This window comes from Balaenoptera physalus, assembly GCF_965194825.1.
Source record: "Balaenoptera physalus genome assembly, chromosome: 11".
In the NCBI taxonomy this organism is placed as follows: domain Eukaryota; kingdom Metazoa; phylum Chordata; class Mammalia; order Artiodactyla; family Balaenopteridae; genus Balaenoptera; species Balaenoptera physalus.
Window position 1 is genome coordinate 23449937 of NC_138896.1, and position 22897 is coordinate 23472833.

The 22897-nt window shown below is 44.8% G+C and overlaps 1 long non-coding RNA gene across 3 annotated transcripts in view; it reads right to left on the bottom strand.

The window, feature by feature from the left end:
* Positions 1–8800: 8800 nt before the first annotated feature.
* Positions 8801–22897, bottom strand: part of LOC309638987 — a 109211-nt gene continuing 95114 nt past the window's right edge. Inside the window, exons 4-6 of one of the 3 annotated variants that reach the window (XR_014251394.1) lie at positions 21791–21954; positions 18677–18881; positions 8801–12018 (exon numbers count right to left, since the gene is read on the bottom strand). This is a non-coding gene — a long non-coding RNA (uncharacterized lncRNA). Of the gene's footprint in view, positions 12019–16489; positions 18882–19212; positions 19304–21790; positions 21955–22897 lie in introns of those variants that run through there. The other 2 variants (XR_014251396.1, XR_014251395.1) reach the window with 2 other exon arrangements.

The following is a 22897-nucleotide window of genomic DNA, read 5'->3' on the forward strand; positions in this document are numbered from 1 at the left end:
TGCATACTGTTTTCCATAGTGGCTGCACCAATTAACATTCCCACCAACAGTGTACAAGAATTCCCTTAATAAATATTCTTAAATTCATCTCCTCTGAGGAGCTACCCCTCACCCCCAGAGGTGTCTGTTTATACAGCTGTGTCTCCTCAGAGGCCTTTACGTTTCCTCTTCAAAGGGGATACTCAACTGTGGCTCAGGGTGACCTGCCATTGAGTCAGGAATAACTGTGCAGTTGATGGATGGCAAAGCCCTGGCTCTTACCCTTTATAAGTAACATAAGAGTGAGTCATGCCTACTGCCCCACCTGGAATACTGCTGCATTGCTAACCACAGGCTAGAATGGGGGACAGAGGTAATGGGAAGGAGGCAGAATCGGCAGAGGAGAGGGAGACAGATATTTGGAAGTGGGCGCTTCTGAGAAAGGGAAGCAGGGATAGAGGGATGGAGCCAGGGCCTTGGGGTCAGGGAATGAAAACTGAAAACTCTCAGCTGCACCTGGCATTTAGTAGATGCTCAATAACTATTTATTGACTTGAGGTGGGTTTGAGATAGGAGGGAAACATGGGGTAGCAAAAAGAGTATATTATCATCTAGTGGCATTAGAGGAAAGTGGGTTTAAATTCCAGCTCTGGTACTTATCAACCACGAGGTATTGGGCCAGCTACTTAACTTCTCTGAAAATGTTTCCTTAATTGAAATATGGGCCAACTGGCCTTAAGGTTGTTGTAAGGATTAAGAATATGAATAGGCACAATGTGGGTGTTTTTCCCATAGTGGCCATTATTATAATTATGGGAAGAGGGGCTGCTTTGGAGCAGATGTGGACAGTAGTGAACTAACCCAGGAGTAGGAGACCAGGATGATAAAATAGCCTCCAAGTGCTAAGATCATCAGGGGATACAGTTTCTCTCTTTTCGTCCTCCCTTCTCTCCCTCTCCATTTCAGGTAGGTTTTGTGGCTTTTTCTTTTCTCCAGAGAAGCAGAGACTTCTGCATTCCTAGTTCTTGTTCAGCCAATGAGAATGGCTGTAAACAACTTTCCCCTGGCCCCCATATACACACACATTCTAGCCAGAACAATTCTTGCCAGAGGCATGGGGGGGGGGGTGGCGGTGGTGAGTTCTAGGCAGCAAGTTAATAAATGACCCCCAAAGACTTTCATCTGGGCCTTAGGAGGGTCAAGATCAGGCCCTGGCAGTTTTCCCTGACGCAAAAGGATGGCAAGGGTGCCTGGAGGCCCAAGGCAAGGTCACAAAAGAACATCATATCCCCTGCCCTGGATTCAGCCCAGCCTGGCCCGGCCCAGCCCAGTCCAACTCAGCCAAACTTCCCCAGAGGCTGCTGAGAGTGGGGAGCTGAGAAAAGAACCCAGCATCCCTGTTCTGGTCCAACACTGGCTTCCTAGGACCCCAGGGTTGTGGCTCCTCCCTCTGGCCTCAGTTTCCTTCTCACCAGATTATAACTCCTTGAAAGCAGGACTTTATCCATCTTGTTCATCGTTCTATTTTCAGTGTCTAGAGCATACAGACTGCCTGAAAAGGCTAGAAACATAGGGCTCTTTAACTCATTAATATTAGAGGTGTTCATGTGGGAGTCTCTCTGTAGATTGCTCCAATGTCAGCATTGGAGAATATGACTGAGATTTAATTCAAAGCGTAATGTGGGGGCTGGGCAGGAAGGGCAACAAATAAAGCATTTCCCCTTTTGTCCTGCCTTTTCAGACACCCTGTTCTTACTGAATGAGTTGATCTGTAAAGTCAAGGGCTTAGATTAAAGGCTCTCGAATGGGCCTCCCTCCCCGGCAGCTCCTTGATTCAGCAGCGTCTCCCCTGTGTGTTCAAAAGTTAGCCAGTGCCTCCCTCCTACCTCCAAAGCAGCTGCCTGCATAGGCCCTTTTCTTTGAAGGTTGGGAGGGGCCCAGCCTCCGCCCAGAGAGGCCTGGGGGCGGGGCGGGTGCTCCCGGCTGGCCCGCCTCCAGCGAGAATGGGGATCGCGTGTTAGGACTGGAGCTTGATCGGCTGCCCCGGGGTGAAACCTAAGGCGGTCTTCTGGGAAGGGTAGATGCCCTGTGTGACTCAGAACCAAGTTAGGGAAAAAACAAGCTCAGTCAATCGCTGGCACCCTCCCGGTCTGGCCTGGCTTTGACCATGAGCTCATGAAAGAGGAAGCTGGGCTGGGCTGGCCAGTAGCCCTGCTTTCCCTCAAGTTCTCTCTCCATCACTCATGGATTCCCTAGAGTGTCTGGGCCCCATGCTACCGTCATCCTGGCTCGGGCGGCCCTGGCCCTTTTATGACACTCTCTCTTCCCAGACCATTGGTCAGTTGTTTCCCCAGGTTGGAAATACCACCCGACACTGAAGGGGATTGCTCACAAGGGGAGGCTGGAAATATCATGTGTCCCTTGGCTCTGATGATCTTCTCCACTGCCAACCATGACCATATGGGCTTGCTCCTGTGACTGCTGCATCTCCCACACAGACCAACTGGTGGTAACCCTGGGAGCCCGAATGAAGAGGTTGCTTGAGAGCTAGGGTTCCCCAGTTCAGGAAAGAGACAGAGGGTCCCAAAGTACTGGGCAGCTAAGCCACCTTCGGGGCTGATGTATCCTAGTTGAGACCTACTTACCTAATACTTTTGGTATTCAGAACAATACACCACCAGAAAGGCACATTTGATTTCAATGGAAACAATGACAAGGATGGGACACAGAGAACCTTCCTAACTCTTCTCCCTCCATTCCATCTTCTATCTTCTATGCCTTCCCCAGAGCTTTCTTTTTTTTCTTTTTTCTTTTTTTTGGCCGCGCTGCGTGGCATGCAGGATCTTGTTCCCCTGAACCCATGCCCCCTGCAGTGGAAGCGCGGAGTCCTAACCACTGGACCACCAGGGAATTCCCTCCCCAGAGCTTTCTTGTTAAAAGATGGACTTGACCAAGTCAGTGTCTGGGTTGGTAACTTCAGTGCCTCTAAACTCTCTAGTGGGGCTGACACTGGCCTCCCAACCCGAATCAGGCAACTTTACAGGCTTCTCTCTCAACTACCTGACTGCTTTCCCTGCTCCCTGAGCTAGGGTACCATATACGATTTTGTACTTTTTCTGATTCATGCCAAACTCTTACCTGTTAGACTCTTCACATGCTGTTTTCTCTCCAGCCTCCTGGGGAAACCGTGCCCATGGCTCCTCCATGTAGAATTAGTCCATCTACTTTGTACGTAAATCTCTTGAGGCACCAAACACAGTATTTTATAGATATTTGTCTGTTGCTCTTTCTGATTGCTTAGAAGTGCACATGGCATTGTGATGCAGCCATTTTGATGCCAGGGACCTTTTGACAAGGCCCCCTAAAGTTATTGAATTGTCAGCATTTAGGGACTTCTCTGCCAGTCCAGTGGTTAATGGACTTTGTGGGCACGGGTTTGATCCCTGGTTGGGAAATGAAGATCCCGCATGCCGCACGGAGGAGCCAAAAAAACAAAAACAAAGGAAGAGAAATGTACAAACCAGATACTCTCAGCCCATCCCTGTGGGTTGTGCTCATCCTGTCTCTCTCTGACTCCCACGCTTTCACGTAGAATTTGGTAGTGCTTGGTGATATTACATTTTTTTTTTTTAAGCCAGGTATATTGGGGAATTCCCTGGCAGTCCAGTGGTTAGGACTCTGCGCTTTCACTGCCGAGGGCCCAGGTTCGATCCCTGGTCGGGGAACTAAGATCCCACAAGCCTTGCGGCACAGCCAAAAAAAGCCAGGTATATTGAAGTATAGCTTATATACAGTAAAATCCATCCTTTTTAGGAGTACAGTTTGATGAGTTTTGACAAATTCATATAGTTGTATAAATGCCACTGTAATCATGATATAGAATATTTCCGTTGCTCCAGAAAGTTCCTTATGCCCCTTTGGAATCAATACCCTCTCTTCACTCCTAGCCCCTAGTGACCACTGGCCTGATTTCTGTTCCTGTAGTTTTGCCTATTCTAGAATGTCATATAAATAAAACTACAGTAGATACTCTTTTGTGTCTGGATTCTTTTGCTCAGTATAATATTTCTGTGATTCATCCATATTCTTGCATGAATCAGTAGTTCTTTCCTTTTGATTTCTGAATAGTATTTCATTGTATAAATATGATACAGTTGGCTTATTCATTCACCATTGAAGGACATTTGTGTTTTTTTCTTGATTTTGGCTATTATGAGTAAAACTGCTGTGAAGAGTCATATACAACTTTTTTTGTGGACGTGTGTTTTTCCCTTGAGTAAATATCTAGGAGTAGTATAACTCAGAATATATTTAACTTTATAAGAAATGGCCGTGGTTTACCATTTTACACTCTGACAGGACTGTTCTAAGGAGGCTGCATCAAAATGTCCCTGTTGTAAGTTCCTGCATCAAATCTGTCAAGTCAAAATGTTTTCCTTGTCAGAGAACAGGTTGACATGCAGGTTACCTCAGGGGACAGGGATAGGCTGGAATCCAGCAATCTGTACCCTGCAGAACTGGCATGTCATGTCTTCAGGAGGCCATAGCGGTCTCAAGCCACCCTGCTGTTCAAGCAGCTCCAGGAGCACACCTCACCTCCCGGCCCACCCAGCCCACCCTGTGGCTCAGTATCTCTCCATCTGCTGCTCTCCCCAGCCTCAGTGTCTGCCGCGTGGCCCTGCATGGGCCCCGGTGCATAGTGTGAAGTAACACAGGCCCACGCTGCTTGGGCACACACAGTGCCCTGTAGGCACTATCCTGAGCACTACCCAGGAATCAATCCATTAAACCTTCACAAACCTCCACTGTCATCATTGTCTGTATCTTCATTTTACCAAAGAGGAAAATGAGAAGTTCCATGAGGCAGCTCACTTTCTCAAGATTACATAGCGGGAGTTAGATTCGAACCCTAGTCTACCTCATCCCAAATCCAGCAGTGTACCACATCGGTCAGAGAGTGGACGCTGGAACCAGCTCACTCTGGTTCAATTCCATGTTCTATTCATCTAATTTTCGTGGTAAGTCTCTGAGAAGAAGGCCTTTACAACATCCCTTTCACGGGTGAGGATACAGCACAGAAACTGTGCATGGCAGCAAGGGCTAGAGCTGGGATTGAATTCCGGGAAGTTTGGCTCCAGAGACAAAGCAACCAACCTCTATGCTTCGCTGCCTCTTAACAATCCTCATTATTAACATTATCATTTGGCTCACTGCCCTAGCTCGTTGCCTTTGGGGTTTTGCGCTGCTCTGATATTTGCGTCCTTGCTTGTGTCTCACTTTCAAACTCTGAATGGGTTATGCACACATGCCCCAGGGTAGACTAACCTTGTTGGGCAGCCCTGTTGGGCATTCTCTCCTCTGGTCATATCGCTGGACTCTTGCCAGCCCTTGGGAGCTGCCTCTAGCTCAGGCAAGGATCCTAATCCAGCAGGGGAAGTCAGGGAGGTAAGGACATCTGCAGGGTGACCCATGCCTAAGAAATCTCCAGCTACTTTTTTCAAGAGGACATGATATAGTCAGAAGACAAATGAAGGTCTTGAGGTCATCTCAAAATATCATTTGTTTCCTCAAACAATTTTTTTTTTTTTTTTGCCACGCCACCTGTGGGATCTTAGTTCCCTGACCAGGGATCAAACCCATGCCCCCTGCACTGGGAGCACAGAGACTTAACCACTGGACCACCAGGGAAGTCCCTTCCTTAAAGAAATTTTGAGCTCTTTCAGATGAGAGACTAACCATTGAACCCCCTGTCAGGGCTGAGTACTGTGCCTAACTTATATTAGGTACTCAGTAGGTTTTGATTGAATGATAAATGAATGAATGAACAAAAAGACCCAGATTCTCTAAAGTTAGCTCTGTGCTGTCGCATATGGTAGCATGTGGCTATTTAAATTTTAATTGATTAAAATTAAATACAATTTAAAATTCAGTTCCTCAGGACTTCCCTGGTGGCGCAGTGGTTAAGAATCCGCCTGCCAATGCAGGGGACACGGGGTTTGAGCCCTGGTCCCGGAAGATCCCACATGCCGTGGAGCAACTAAGCCTGCGTGCCACAACTAGAGAAAGCCCGCGCACAGCACCAAAGACCCAATGCAGCCAAAAATAAACAAATGAATAAATTTATTTTTAAAAAAAAGAAATAATAATTAAAAAAAATTCAGTTCCTCATTCGCATCAGCCACATTTTAAGTGTACAAAAACCTCATGTAGCCAGTGGTTACTATATTGGAAAGCGCAGGTATAGTGCATTTCCGTCATCACAGAAAGTTCTATTGGACAGCACCGGGCTAGATGATGAGTGGGGTGAGAGAAGGAAAACTGCTGCATTGTGAAAACATTCACTGTGAGCTGATGGCTTTCATTTGCTTTCAACACTTTTAAAGCAGTCAAGATCAGTCTGCTCTAGTTGGATGAGGTCTCCTACCGCCCATTCAGAGGTCTAGAAACAACTTCTTCAGAAATCTATTACTGAAAAAGGGAAACGTGTTTCTGATCATATCCATGACCCAAACTTCTGTGAAAAGGAAGACAAGAGGTTGAAGGGGGAACTAAGAGAGTTTTTTCTGTCATAGGCCACACGGAACCAACCAATCCAGGGTGCTCTGCACCCATTATCTCATTCAGTCCTCCTAGCAGCCCTGTAGGACACAGGAGGGCAGTGGAGATAAGTGGCTGAAAGTCATAGAAATGATGGAGGCTAGTCCCTGCACTCAAATCATCAGTAGATTGACTGTCAAATGTGTTCCAACTATGATCGGTGGAAGGTAGAAAGATGGATAAATGGGCCTCAAGAAGTTTATAACCTAGTTAAGGGAAAATAAGAGACATATAATAACTATATAACTGTAACTGTACATACATATACACATATATGTACAGTTATATGTATATATTTTATACATGTACACACTAATATATGCACATACACAATAACATAATAACTAACATTTGTTTGGTATGTTAGAGCTTAGCAAGTACTTTTCCTCATATGAAGACCCAGCAAATCACCGTATTGAATGTCAAATGAATGGAATGTTGAGACAGAAAGCGAGCATTTTAGGAATTCAGAGCAGGGTGAGATCACTGCAGGAAGGGGTGATGGGGAAAATTTTGGTTGAGGCATAGAACTAGCAGAAATGCTGGGCAGTCACACAAACCCGAATACAACTCCTGGCTTCCCTACTAGAAACCTGCCAGGCTCTCTACTGCTAATAGTTTTAAAGGAGATAATTGTAAATGCATCTTACTTTCTAGAAGATAAAATGCTAACTAAGAGTGCTTAGTGGTCTGTGTTTTCTCTCTGGTCCTCCATCCAAATGATCAATATAAAATACAATAAAAAAAATACTCCCATCTGTTTCATAGTGATTCTAAAAACACAGGGTAACCTGGGTACTTTAGATGTGAAATGGTTTGAGTTGCCTTTACTTAATAACCCTGTGATTATTAACCCAGGGCACTTCCCTGGTGGTCCAGTGGTTAAGACTCTGCACTCCCAATGCAGGGGGCCCGGTTCAATCCCTGGATGGGGAACTAAGCCCTCATGCTGCAACTACTGAGCCCACGAGCTGCAACTAGAGAAGCCCGTGTGTCAAAACAAAGAGCCCAAGTGCAGGAACGAAGACCCAGCACAGCCTAAATAAATAAATAAATAAATTTACAAAAAAAAAAAAGCTTAAAAAAAATAATAACCCTGTGATGAGCATCTGATGGTACAGCTCAAACACCTTATTAACACCTGGAGTTATATAAGGTCAGCTCTGCCCATAATTTCTGCAGTGAAATGCATGAAAATCCAGCCCTGAATTTTGAATGGGCTTTCTTTCCTAGGTTCTTCTTACATTATTGTAGCCATTTCTCTGCCAGTAGTGATTTAGAAATGCCTTTCTAAAGCCCTCTGCATTTGCCTCAGCTTCCTTTAATTTTTCTAAAACTTTTACCTTCCTTTCTTAGCATTTGGATTTCTTTGGTTTCAAGCCACAGAAACTCATTATGGCTAACTTAGAAAAGCTGAGCATTGGGAGGATATTGGAGCGCTCACAGCCTCAAAGGAAGGCTAGAGAGCTAGGCTCAGGGAACACAGGAACCAGGGCAGCTCTGGGGACTCCATGGCAGGAATCAAGTCTTGCCCTCACTACCTGCTGAAATGAATGAATGATAGCTAGTTTTTTTCCATCCCTCACATTCATGTTCATCATTCAAAGCTCCAGCAGAGAGAGTCTAATTAGTCTGGTTTAGGTAGGGTCCTGGGGAAGAAAGGACATCTTAACTGAAAGCTTGATAGGACTGCATACAGGTAATTCCCCAAAGAATCCAATGACTATTGTCAGAGGAGGAGGAGAGAGTCATTGCTGCATTGTCAAAACCCAGATAATATCCACTATACCCTATTTTTCCTTCCTAACCTCCATTTCCTACTTTTTCTAATTATCCATAATAGGAATGACCAACACATCTTCCAGGGTTGTGGAGAAGATATATAAATATAAATCCACATGTATTGGGATTTTCCCCCAAAAGATTAATTCATTTATTTATTTTTATTTTTGGCTGTGTTGGGTCTTCGCTTCTGCGCAAGGGCTGTCTCTAGCTGTGGTGAGCGGGGGCCACTCTTCATCGCGGTGCGCGGGCCCCTCACCGTCGCGGCCTCTCTTGCTGCAGAGCACAGGCTCCAGACGCGCAGGCTCAGCAGTTGTGGCTCACGGGCTTAACTGCTCCGCGGCACGTGGGACCCTCCCAGACCAGGGCTCGAACCCGTGTCTCCCGCATTGGCAGGCAGATTCTCAACCACTGCGCCACCAGGGAAGCCCCCCCCCCCCCAAAAGATTAATGGTTGGGGAAGTTTGGCCTTACCCCGCAGTGTTGCGTGAAAGGATTAAGGAAGATAATATATGCAAAATGCCTCTCACAGTGCCTGGCACCTAGTGAGGTTCATTACATGCATTGCTATTTCAGCCCTCCTCACCGCCCCCTTTTGTGCTGGAGCCAGCTCATACCAGCTCAAACCAGCTCATGAGAGCAGATTGTGATACCTTCAGGAATTTTGTGAGCCAACTGACATAACATCGATAGCTTGAAGTTGACCTTGTAGGGAATATTTACACCACGGAAACTTGAAATGCAGCTAATTAGACTCCCCCCAACCTCCAGGGAGTTGTTAAATATTTCTCAGCTCAGCACTGCATCCACTTCTTTCTTTCCTTCACAAGATGTGAGCAGAACCAAAGTACAACTCAACCACCTTATTAACACTCAAGAGTTATATTAGATCTGCTCTGCCCATAATTTCTGCAGTATACAATGCATGAAAATCCAGCCCTGCATTTTGCCTGGGCTTGCCTAGTTTCTCCTTACATAATTGTAGTCACTTCCCTGCCAGTAATAATTTAGAAATGTCTTTCTAAAGTCCTGTGCACTTTGCCTCAGCTTCCTTTAATTTTTCTAAAGCTTTTACCTTCCTTCCTTAGCATTTGGTTTCCTTTGGTTTTGAGCCACAGAAGCTCATTATGGCTAACAAACAGAAAAGCTGAGTATGTGTGTCAGGATTAGATTCAGCTGTGAGAGACAAAAAACTAGAATAGTGGTTTACTAGATATAAATTTATTCTCTCTGATAGAAAGTCTAGATCAAGGCTGGCAGTTCAGGCTTGGCTAGAAGCTCACTTTGTTGCCTCACATCCTCAGTATGTGGTGTTTACTTCATGATCTAAGATGACTGTCCAAGCTGCACATTCCAGCCAGTAGGACAGAGAAGGGCAAAGAAACACATCCTTTCCTCTTAATCCATTGACAGAAGTAATGCACAGCATTTCTGCTTACATGAAATAGGCTGAAGTGAAGTCATTTAACCATATCCAGCTGCAAGGGAGGCTGGGATATGTGTTATTTACTCCAGGCACCCCTGTGCCCAGCTGGAAACTGAGAAGAAGGGAAGGGTGGATACTGGGAGACAGCTGGGTGGCCCTCCCACTGATGGGCAGGTTTTAGGAAAGTGGAGGAGAGAGGGGAAAGTGGGGCTGGTGTGATGGGAATAAGTGTGCTTTGTGGAATTTTGAAGGAGCTGTCTGGAATAGAAAATTAGAAATACTGGAAAATGAGGTTAAGTAAACAAGGTGAAAGCCAGATCTCAGTGAGGGTCCAGGAAAGCAGACAAAAGAATCTTTATCTAGTGCCATTAGAAACAGGAGGCATTAAACTTTTGGGTAGGGGAGCTGTATGATCAAAGGCATTAAAGAGATTTTAATCGGCGTTTACGTGCGAGTCATGTTGGGTGGGGGGAAGGAAAAACAGGAAAGGGCAGTGAGGTTGGAGAGGAGACCGATTTCACAATCCAGGTGTGAGGTGATTATGTGGGGGCAATGGGAACAAGGAGGAAGAAATAAATCTGAGAGGCATTTGCTAGAAAATATGTTAGGATTGATGGCTGGCCTGATAGGGAGTTTCAGGTTGGAGCGGCCAAGAAACAAGTAAACAAGTGAACCCGCCTTCATAGGTGTTTTAGGTTGGGTCACCTAGAGGCAGAGCCTGGCACAGAACTTTTGTCCAAGGGATTGATGTGGGGAGGAGAAGAAGAGCAAGGGGAACAAGATGGCAAAGCCAAGAAGCTAAGCAAGGATGTGGGCTAAGCTGTAATCCGAGTCCACAGGGAGATTCTCAGCGCGAATCACACCAGAGTCGGCTCCACCTTGAGGGAAGGGGGCTGGTGTTTTACAGCTGCGCGTCAGGCAGTCAATGGCTGAGATCTGTCCAAAGTGTGTGTTGTGGGGATGGCTTGTCTCCCATTCGGTCCAGGCCAATCCTCCAGAAAAGGGGACAGCTGTGTGTGGTTATCAGACAACATGCCTGGTACCTGGGGGATGAGTAGACCAGCTGGTAAAGAGGATCTGGGTGAGGCCCAGATAGCATCCATTACAGTGGGTCCATTTTGGATGTGTTGGACTTGAGGTGGCAAAGAAATAAGGTATTGGCACACGACTAGAGGGAAATTGGAAATACAAGATAGGAGTTCATGTCGATGAACAGGACTGGTTATGGAGGTATTGAAGTGGGAGACTCTGTACACAGGTGATAGTTTCATCAAGAAGGAGTGAGCCCAGGACTTCCCTGGTGGTCCAGTGGTTAAGACTCCGTGCTCCCAATGCAGGGGCCCTGGGTTCAATCCCTGGTCAGGGAGCTAGAGACCGCATGCCACAACTAAAGAGCCTTCATGCCACAAGGAAGATCCCGCACGGCAGCAACAAAGATCCTGTGTGCCGCAACTAAGACCAGGTGCAGCCAAATAAATAAATATTTAAAAAAGAAGAAGAAGAAGTGAGCTCTTTGAGGGCCATGGATAGAGAGAGGGGAGCAAGACTTTGGAAAGTAAGTTGGTTACAGTCTAGTGGGAAGGTGGGAGGGAGAAGAGGAACCAATGAGTAAAGCAAAGCAGAGACCAGTAGAGAAGCATGTCCTTGTGGTAGTTGACCTTATATTATGACTGGAAGTCAAGGAAAGAAGTTGACGGAGAATGAGTATGGAGAAAAGGGTGAGGTGTTTTTGACTTTAGTCAGTTGGGAGGTTGTTGGTGGTCTTTGAGGGAACAATTTCACAGCAGGACAAGGTTAGAAAGCACATGGTCGAGGCTAGTAACGCTTTCCACATTTAATGTCATTCCATCTGACTAACTCAACTCGTCTAGGGCACTTTCTCCTTCAGTTTCTATGCTGCTCATTCTTGCTCCTCCTAAGGTCACTCTACGTTCTGGTTATCTAATGTTGCCTAAAAGATTACCCCAAGACTTAGTGGGCATGGCACTCTTTGTTACCTTTATGGGTTCTGTGGATCAGGAGTTTGGATGGAGTGCAGTGGGGATGGAGATGGCTTGCCTCTGCTCCATGATGTCTGGGGTTGAAGCTGGAAGACTCGAAAGCTGGAGACTGGAACCATCCGTCTGCAGGATCCTTCATTCATACGTCTGGCAGTGGATGCTGGCTATTGGCTGGGGGCCTCGGTTCCTCTCCTTTGATCTAGATTGGGCCTCTCTTGCATGGTGTCTGGGTTACTGAGAAAGAGAACCAGGCATGAACTATATACTTTTTGTGACCTCACTTTTTTATGATCTACATTGCTTTCCCCCTACTCCATTGGTCACGGCAGTCACAGCCCCACCCAGATTCAAGGGGAAGGAACACGATCCCACCCTGGTGTGTCAGTCACGGGATAAGAAGAGTATCGGAGGAGGATACCCATCTTTGGAAAATATAGCCTTTCATCCTCTGTCAGAACTCTCCATTTGCTTCTTATGAGTGGCCCCATTTATTCAACAGTCATCAGTAATAACAGCAACTGGAGGAACTTCCTGAGGGCAGGGTTCTGGCCTGTTACGATTGTCTTATCTTTATATCCTGAACATTTTGAGCAGTGATAGGCTCACAATAGATTCCTGTGGAAGGAAGAACTCCTTTCAAGTCTATTTTTCTCAGACACTGCATCGTTTGATCCTAAACTAGCTATCATGACCATTTCACAGTTGGAGAAACTAAGGGGCTTAGAGGGGTAAGTGGGCTACCCTTCAGATGACTTAGCTAGCAAGAGCTCAGCTGTGACATGAACCCAGGTCTTCTGGGTTGAAGTTACTTTTATTAAGAACTTGATGCCTCCAAACAGCGGGACTGTTCCTTCAGTGCCCCTGTCTCCTCCATCCTCACAGTAGCCCAGGGCCAATTCCGGGGCAATGGACAGTGATCCCTCAGCTGCTAACTGACCAATCCTGCACTTGATACACTGATTTAACATGGTGATTTAATATCATCATTTAATATGATTTTGCCTCTGTTTTCTCAAGAGAGCAGGAGAGGGCTAGGGCACAGACTCTCATGCTGCACTCCGCTTCCGGGCTGGGTAGAAGGCCAGGACGAAGTTGGTCCTCATCTCTCTGAGTGGGCAGCACCCATGTCAGGAGTGTGGGGTGAGAGGAGATGCCAAGAAGAGTTCTCTTGGGGCAATCAGATGGTGATCTGAGGGAACCACATGGGAAGAGGGGGGAAAAGCCTAGAAGGGAAGTGGCTGAGGTAGTTCCTATAGGTTCAGCTCAGCGGGGAGAGGGGAGCCAATTTCCGCCCCCTCCCCAACTCACATCACAGCCCTAAAAATGCTTCACAGCCTCAGGAGGAAATCCTGGCCAAGTATCCAGTGTGGGTGGCAGGGGTGCTTATCTAGATCAGGAGTGGGTGGGAGGAGATCTTAGAACTTATATCAGGCCGCAATTTTCCAAATCCTGCCTGTGCCCTGCCACCTCTGCCCCCGCAAACCAATTTTTGACTTTATCTCTTTAGAAATGTCCCCAGGCTAGCAGTTTATTTCTCAGGAAGGACCTTCAGAAACCACAATTTCCACTTCCACTGTGGGGCAGAAAGCATAGGGCAGCCTAACCCCTTGATGCCCGGGAAGTAACAAAGGACCAACTACTCCGTGTTGTAGGACTACTGGCCTTAACAGGTCCCCGCTCTCCCCCACCAGCCCTGAAGGGACCTCTTAGAGTCCTTCTCTCTCTGGTTTCTCCCCATCCTGCTCCCCTTTGCTAAAATGCTTACTCTCCCTGCTCAGGCCCTTTGAAAGTAGCTCACTATGACTTTTCATATCACCTCCAACTCTTCAGCCTCACCTTCATGGACCTTGGCGGCCCCGCTTCAACTGTATCATTCATGAGTCACCCCTGCTCCTTTGTTCTAGCCCCATCAACATGCTTGTTGCTCTCCCCCACGTAGGGATTACTCACCGCTTAAGTCACCAGTCCCTCTGGAATGTGCCCCCTCCTCCATGACACCCATTCTCCCCACATCCTTTATTATTTTGTTTAACAAAGTTCCCCCCCCAACAATGATTAAAATAATGTGTGTTTGTTGTGGAAAATCTGTGAAATGCAAAATGTATACAAACAAAAGAAAATAAAAAGTACCCAAAATTCCACAATCCCAATGTAGCTAACGTTACCATTCCAGCGGATTTCCTTCCAGTATTCTCATCAGAACTCCGTCCTGCTTCAGGCCTTCATGCATGCTTATTATTCCTTTTTATTATTCCTTATTATTCCTAAAAGTCTCTCCCTCTGTCCCCCTCTCTTTCTCTCTTCCCTTCCTAGTTCTGTGAGTCAATCAACTCATCCTTATTATAATAAAGGTCACTCTCTCAGTTAGGTCTCCCTATTACACATTCACAATACCCACTACTTTTTCTTGTAGCACTTGCCACAACTAGAAATAAACCATAATTTTTGTCCTCGTGTGTTTAACGTCTGTCTTGGCCACTTGACTTGACGTAAGGTCCATGACTGGCTTTCTTGTTTATTCAGATGACCCTAGCATCCACCACAGTGCCCTGGATACAGAAAAAACACAATACATGGCACCAAGATGCCTTCTTGAATAACTGTGTGTCTGTCCTCTCAGCACTTTAAAATAGTCAATTTCAGAAATACAGTGAATCAATTACCATATGCCTGACCTGGTTCCAGGTACAGGATACCCAGTTCTTGCCCTCAAGGAGCACTTAGCCTTCTGAAGGAGACAGACCAGTAAATGCAACATTTGAGTACATCTTTAAGTATATGATGATCAATGGTATTGAGTAACACATAGAAGAAGGGTCCCTAAACCTTGGGGGGAGGTGACACCATTGTTTCATTTTGTCCTTGGTGATGCATTTACTTTGTAGAATCAGAGGATAGTAGAATTGAGTGGTACCATAAGATCAAACAGGCTTTATCTCGTCCTACAAGATGATGAAACGAAAGCAGTGAAGGGCAGTAAAGTGACTTGGCCAAAGCCATTGGGTAGTTGATTGGTGGTTGATCTGGAATTAGACCTCGATCTTGAGATTCCCAGCCCAGTGCTCTTTTCCACTGTGCCTTGGGGGCCTCTGGAGCACCCCCTTCCTTCATCAGCCCCCAAGTCCCATTAATTTTCCCTTGTAAAGATCTCTCCAGTCTGTCCATTTTCCCTCACCTCCCTGTCACCACGCTCCAAGTCTCCATCACCTCCAGTATGCGTGCCTACCCCACCTCCTACCTTACCTCACTGCCTCCAGTCTTGCCCTGCTCAGATCCCTTCTCCGAGTTGCAGCCAGAGTGAGCCTTCCCAGATCTGAGTGTGAGCATGTCTATCCCTGGCTTAAAGCCCCAGAGGCTTGCCACCAAGCTTTTAGGAATATGTTCAAAAGTCTTCTCTTTTTCCCTTCCATTTTATTGAAATATAATTGACACACAGCACTGTATAAGTTTAAGGTGTACAACATAATGATTTGACTTACGTATGACATGAAATGATTACAGTAGGTTTAGTGAATATCCATCATCTCATATAGATACATTAAAGAAATGGAGAAAAAAAATTTTTCCTTGTGATGAGAACTCTTAGGACTTTTACTCTCTAACAACTTTCATATATAATGTACCATAGTGTTAACTGTATTTATCATGCTGTACATTACATCCCTAGAACTTATAACTGGAAGTTTATACCTTTTGACTGCCTTCATCTGATTCCCCCTCCCTCCCACTCCCTGCCTCTGGTAACTGCAAATCCGATCTCTTTTTTCTATGAGTGAGTTTGTTTGGTTTTGACCTATAACTGACCTATAACACTATGTTAATTCCTGATGCAAAGCATAGTGATTTGATATTTCTATACATTTCAAAATGATCACCATGATAAGTCTAGTTGTCATCTGTCACCATACAAAGATATTACGTAATTATTAACTATAATCTTCACGCTGCACATTTATACCTGTGACTCATTTATTTTGTAACTGAAAGTTTGTACTTTTCATACCTCTTAGTCTCTGTCACCTATTCCTCTTATTCTCCCACCCACCTCTCCTCTGGCACCTGCTTGTTCTCTGCATCTATGACTCTGTTTCTGTTCAGTTCTGTTTGTTCATTTGTTTTGTTTTTTAGATTCCACATATAAGTAAAATCATACAGTATTCGTTTTTCTCTGACTTATTTCGCTTAGCATAACATACTCTAGGTCCATCCATGTTGTTGCAAATGGCAAGATTTCATTCTTTTTTATAGCTGAGTAATATTCCATTGTGTGTGTATGTATATATATATATATATATATATATATATATATATATAAAACACATCTTCTTTATCCATTCATCTATTGATGGGCACTTAGGTTACTTCCATATCTTGGCTATTGTCAATAATTTCTGCAATGAACATATGGGTACATATATCTTTTCAAATTAATGTTTTTGTTTTCTTTGGATAAATTCCCAGAAGTAGGATTGCTGGATCATATGATGGTTCTACTTTTAACTTTCTGAGGAATCCACACTGTTCTCCATAGTGGCTGCACCAATTTATATTCCCATCAACAGAGCACTAGGGTTCCCTTTTCTTTACATCTTGGCCAACACTTGTTATTTGTGGTCTTTTTGATAATAGTTATTCTGACAGGTATGAGGTGACTGTGGTTTTTTTTTTTTTTTAATTATTATTTATTTATTTATTTATTTATTTCTTGGCTGTGTTGGGTCTTCGTTTCTGTGCGAGGGCTTCCTCTGGTTGCGGCAAGCGGGGGCCACTCTTCATCGCGGTGCGCGGGCCTCTCACTGTCGCGGCCTCTCCTGTTGCGGAGCACAGGCTCCAGACGCGCAGGCTCAGTAGTTGTGGCACACGGGCTTAGTCACTCCGCGGCATGTGGGATCTTCCCAGACCAGGGCTTGAACCCGTGTCCCCTGCATTAGCAGGCAGATTCTCAACCACTGCGCCACCAGGGAAGCCCGTGACTGTGGTTTTGATATGCATTTCCCTGATCAGCAATGTTGAACATCCTTTCACGTGCCTCTTGGCCATCTGTATATCTTCTTTGGAAAAATGTCTATTGGATTCTCTGCCCATTAAAAAAAAAAAATTTTTTTTTTGATGTTGAGTTCAAAATTCTTAATATGGTATATTAATCTGCTCAGGCAACATAACAACATACCACAGACTAGGTGGCTTAAACAACAAAAATTTATTTCTCATAGTCCTGGAGGCTGGAAGCCCAAGATCAAGGTGCCAGCAAGGTAGGTCTAATTCTGAGGCATATTCTCTTGACTTGTGGGTGGCCACCATCTCCCTGTGTGCTCATATGGCCTCTTTCTTCTCTGTGCACACATGGGCAGAGAGAGCTCTCTTATGTCTTTTATAAGGACACCCATTCCATCAGATTAGGGCCCCACCCTTAGGACCTCATTTAACCTTAATTACCTCCTAGAGACCCTATCTTCAAATATAGTCACATTGGGGTTTAGGGCTTCAACATATGAATTTTGAGGAGCACAATTCAGTCCATAGCATATGGCCTACCAGGTCTTTCTTGATTAGCCCATCTCACCAGCATCCTCTAAGCCCCACTCTTCTCTCTGCCCCCATGCTTCTGTAACTTGAATTTCTCTTGGTTCCTCAAACTTGTCCAGATCTCTTGCAAATCTAACCCCTCCATCACCTTCCTTTTGTCCTCTGCCTGCCCCACTGCTATTGGGTCTTTGTAAGAAAAAATCTATCTAGCTTTAGAAGAAGCAGACATGGTTTTGCCCCCTTTTGACCCGAGTCCATTGAGGCATCACAGTACCTGTCTTGGACCTCTTTGAGAATCACCTACTCTTTTGAGAAATGAGAACTGAGAACTGAAGATGGTAGAGTGTACAACCCCCTTTGTGAGCCAGAGACCAGAACTCAATTCCTGCTTTATTGGTGAGCTTCCTCCTTTTGGATCTATATTTTGACCTTTCAGTTTCTTCTTAGGGAGACCCACTGGACTCATTTCTTGAGGCTCTCCCTTGCCTGTTAAGCAATAAACTCAGCTTCCCCTCCCCCAGCCCTGATGTCTTTCTATTTTGGTTTGTCACTTGCAAGTCTCAGTTTAAAGGTCTGTCTCCAAGGGAGGTCTTCCCTGATACCCCATCCTGTGTTTAGTTCTCTGGCTCTGCATTCCTATGGCAGCCTGTACTCTCCCTTTTTTAAGAGTTACCACCTCGTTTCTATATGTTTCATGTCTGTCCTTATGAGCTCTGTAGGGCAGGAAGCATCTCCATCTGGTTGGTTGTGGTATCCCGAGGGCTAGTACGGTGCCTGGCACCTAGTAGGCTATCAGCAAATATTACCTTTTATTAGTAGATGCTCCATAAGTATCCATTGGCCTGCATTGTCCTCAAAGAGTTTCTCAGATAGTGTATGCATTTTGTTTTCTAAAGTGGACTAAAATTTCTCAGAAGAATCTTCTTTTCCTTTCTTTAAATCTCCCACACTATGACCATTATGGGTTTCTTCATCCAAGAAACATTTCATCAATGATTATTAATTGATCTCCCTACAATAACTTTCCCAACAGGCATCGTATTTGAAGAAATAAGAAAATTTAAACAATATGTTATATAGCAGGACCATTTATTATGAATTTATTGTAACAATAATCTATTGAGAATTAACAAGGAATAAAGGAATTCTTCTCTTCCTCTTCTGCGTAGTCAGGACTTTGTGTCCTTGAAGTTGTGGGTTTCCTGACCCTTGAGCAGTTTGGCTTTTTTGTGTGTTTTAGAAAGAAAGGTAAGAATCAGACTGGGTGGGGGTTTATAGGAAGCCCACACCAACGTAGGCCTTGGTTTTGGAAGGTGCTGGATGTCTGGTCTGAAAGGGAAGGATGAAGAGGAAGGCAGTAACCTACCTCTTGGATGGCGCTTGGACCTCCGGGGACTCAGAGAAAAAAGAGGGGATCCAGTTTCTCCAGGACGTGTGGAGAGGTGGGCCTTTTCAAGAGCAGCCTCTCGGATGGGATTGGCTGCCAGCATCCGTGAGAACTGCGTCCAGGTGCTCTGTACTGGGTATTTTCAGAACTTCAACAACTGCCCCCAGGTAAGGCCAGATCAAGACTATAGAGAAAAACAGAAAATGTTATGTTGCCTCCCCAGTGTAATTAAAAATAAAAGAACTACATAAAACCAAAAACAGCTTTAAGGATGTACTATAGATTTGTGATTTTTCCTAGATGTCTGACTGCTTTGATGCCCTCCTGCTCTCTCCATCTCCTCCTCCTCTTTCTTCTTCTTCTTGAACATCAAATTTCCAAAGTTGATGTTTTTTTTTCCTCTCTCCTAGCTTTGCTGATGCTATGCTTGGGCGATTAGGAATTGCCCACGCCAGCCTAGTGGTCTGTTTCTGTTGGACCCCCAAGGCCTGGATGAGGAGCAAGGCAATGCTGACCAGGTGGTCAGAGGAGCAGACTCTCATCTGTTTCTTCAGGACTGCAGAAGCCTCGACTTCCTTGTTTGATCCAAGGGAGGGAGTCTGAAAACTGTCAGACAATAGAATACCATCAGTGATGGGCAGGGTGGAAGCCAGATTTGATACGAGTGAGTCTGTAGAGAAACAGGACATTACATGTGCCCCAAGAGCTGTGGATCAATTTATTCATATCTATTACATGTATAGGGATATACATGCTTATTTACACATAAATGTTTCTAGATAGACAGAGAAGGAACTAGTTACAATTATGGCTTCTGGGAAATAAGGTGGGGTCTACTTTTTTTTTTTGAGACAGTTTTTTTTTAAACAGTGAACAAATGTTATTTTTACAATAAAAATGTACTTCAAAAATTAAAATGACTCATCAGATTGCTAATATCTACAAATTTCAAACTACAGGACAGCTGGAGACTCTGCTTTCCAGGAGGGAGATCTTGTGACCCAGGCCTGGGTTGTGAAGGGGGACTAGTGATGCCTTCCAGCTGTGGCGTGTCCATAGGCAGCCGGAGAGGTAGCTAAATATAGACTAGCCTGCAAAGTGTGCCAAGATGAATCAGGGCTGGAGCTAGAACACTCCTTCACTGTGTCCATGAGCACGCACCTCGTACCTAAGATCCAGGCACTGAGAGTGTAGGAGTGAACAAAGCAGATGGGGCTCCTTGGCCCCCGGATTTGGAGTCTAATCACAACTACAATCAAGATATAGAACAGGTCTACTGCCCCCAAGACTCCCCTATGCTATTCCTCTGTATTCACATCTTCCCTCCCGCCCCCCCCCCACCAAACCTCTTGCTATTTTGATCTATTCTCTGTCACTTTAGCCTTGTCTTTTTAAAATGTCACATAAATGGAATCATATAGCATGTAACCTTTTTGAGACCAGATTTTTTCACTCAGCATAATGCCTTTGAGATTCATCCAAGCTGTCGCATGAATAATTTGTTTCTTTTTGTTTGTGTGGATTGTGTGCCATGGCATGGATAAGCCAAGTAATGCGTTTACCCATTTTAACTAGTTTTTGGTAATTACAAATGCAGGCTTCTATGAGCATACAGTGTATAGGTTTTTGTGTGAACATGTTTTTATTTCTCTCAGGTAAATACCTAGGGGATTACTGACTTGTATGTAAATGTATTAACTTTATAAGAAATTGCCAAACTATGTTCCAGAGGATGATTTTGCATTCCACCAGTAATGAACGAGAGTGCCTGTTGCTGCCTTTTTGCCAACACTTGGTAGCACTGTCAACATTTAAAAAATTTTTTTGCTACTCTAACAGATTTGTAGTGGTAATTCGTCCTGTTTTTTTTTAAAATAAATTCATTTATTTATTTACTTATGGCTGCGTTGGGTCTTCGTTGCTGCTCGCCGGGCTTTCCCTAGTTGCGGCAAGCGGGGGCTACTCTTTGTTGCGGTGCGCGGGCTTCTCATTGTGGTGGCTTCTCTTTGCTATGGAGCACGGTCTCTAGGCACTCGAGTTTCAGTAGTTGTGACTCGCGGGCTCCAGAGTGCAGTCTCAGTAGTTGTGGCGCATTGGCTTAGTTGCTCCGTGGCATCTCCCGTGACCAGGGCTCGAACCCGTGTGCCCTGCGTTGGCAGGCGGATTCTTAACCATTGCACCACCAAGGAAGTCCCTTATTCTGGTTTTTTTTTTTTTTTTTTTTTAATTTTATTTATTTATTTATGGCTGTGTTGGGTCTTCGTTTCTGTGCGAGGGCTTTCTCTAGTTGTGGCAAGCGGGGGCCACTCTTCATTGCGGTGCGCGGGCCTCTCACTATCGCGGCCTCTCTTGTTGCGGAGCACAGGCTCCAGACGCGCAGGCTCAGTAATCGTGGCTCACGGGCCCAGTTGCTCCGCGGCATGTGGGATCCTCCCAGACCAGGGCTCGAACCCGTGTCCCCTGCATTGGCAGGCAGACTCCCAACCACTGGCCACCAGGGAAGCCCCCTTATCCTGGTTTTAATTTGCATTTCCCTAATGGCCAATAACATTGAACAACTTTTTATATGCTTATTTGCTTTCCTTTTATCCTCTTTGGTGAAGTGTCCCTTCAAGTCTTTTGCCTACTTTTTAAATTGGGTTGTCTGTTTACTTGCTGTTGAGTTTTGAGAGTCCTTTATACGTTCTGGATACATATCCATTGTTGAATACATAACTTGCAAGTATTTTCTCGCACTCGGTACCTTGTCTTTTCATCCTCTTAATAGGATCTTTGGCACAGTAAATATTTTTATTTTGATGAAGAATATTTCTTTTTATTACTCATTTTTACTGAGATATAAATGACATATAGCAAAGTGTACAAATCTTAAGTGTACAGCTTGATAAATTTTTGCATTTGTATTCACCCATTTAACCACCATCCAGATCGAGATAGTATCACCCCAGAAGGTTCCTTTAAACATCTATCTAGTCAATATGCAAAAGCCCTTTCTTGCCTACCTCTGAAATAATCGCTATTCTGACTTCTATCACCACAGATAATTTTGTCTAGAAGGTTTCTAATGATTGTGCTCCAAGTTTTGTGACCTACCTGGTTTTGTCTTGGAAACTAGAAGTCTCCCAAACCCCACCTTGGGGAGAGACTCCAACGCCCCTCACCAGATGTGATGCAGAAGTTGGTGAGCAAAGCTGGGCTTCTTACAATCTTGCCTCTGGCATACCAGCAAACCAGTCTTCACAGCAGAGTCCAAAAACCTGGTAGAAAAGGGTAGACAAGGCTTAGGCATCCTAAAACTCCAGTGAAGTGGCAATGGCACTGTCCCAGGAATCAAAAGGCATGGGTTCAGCTCCCCCTACCCCTGACATTTACTGCATGTCCTTGAACAAACTACATAACCTTCTTGTGCCTCAGCCACCTCATCTGTAAAATGGGAACAGTAATATCTACCATGGTTATCAGACCTGTTCACCAATATTTGAGTCTCTCTTTCCTTCCAGATACCTAGGAAGATTGTACTTTGCCACCTCATTTAAATCCTACCAATTAACCCAGGAATGGCTATGTGACTTATTTTGACCAATTAAAACGTGTCTCTTCTACATGGAAGTGTTAAAAGCCAGTGTGTGCTGTGCTTTTTCACATTCTCTCTTTCTTCTACTATGGCAAATGGCGATGTTCTAGGTAGTGACTGCTCTGTCAACCTAGGTCCTGAGGTTAGGACAATGATGGCTCAGAGCAGAGCCTCAGTCAACCCACCATTGAGAAGTGGCAGGAGTAATAAATAAATCTTTGCTGCATAAAGCCCCTGAGATTTTGAGGTTGTTTGTTACAGAAGCATAACCCAGCTTGCTTGGATGATATACCATACTATAAGTTTATTACTAAGATTATATGAAATAAAATGTATGGAACTTCTGGACACATAATAAGGATTGATTTCCTGCCTTTCAAAATCTCTTTCTTTTTTTCTGAGGAGTCATGAACCCAGGGGTACTCTAACCACCTAAAACCCTTGATAAGAGGAGGCAAGAGAACAGACAACCACCACTCAAGCACAAAAGAAGGATGAAAGGAAAAGGATACAAAGCAACGAAGGGTATAGAAATATGACACAGAGCAAGGAAGGGAAACAAAGTGTTAAGGAAGGAGAGAAAAAAGCATAAGAGCAGGGAAAAGAGAGAGGTACAGAGGATGCCT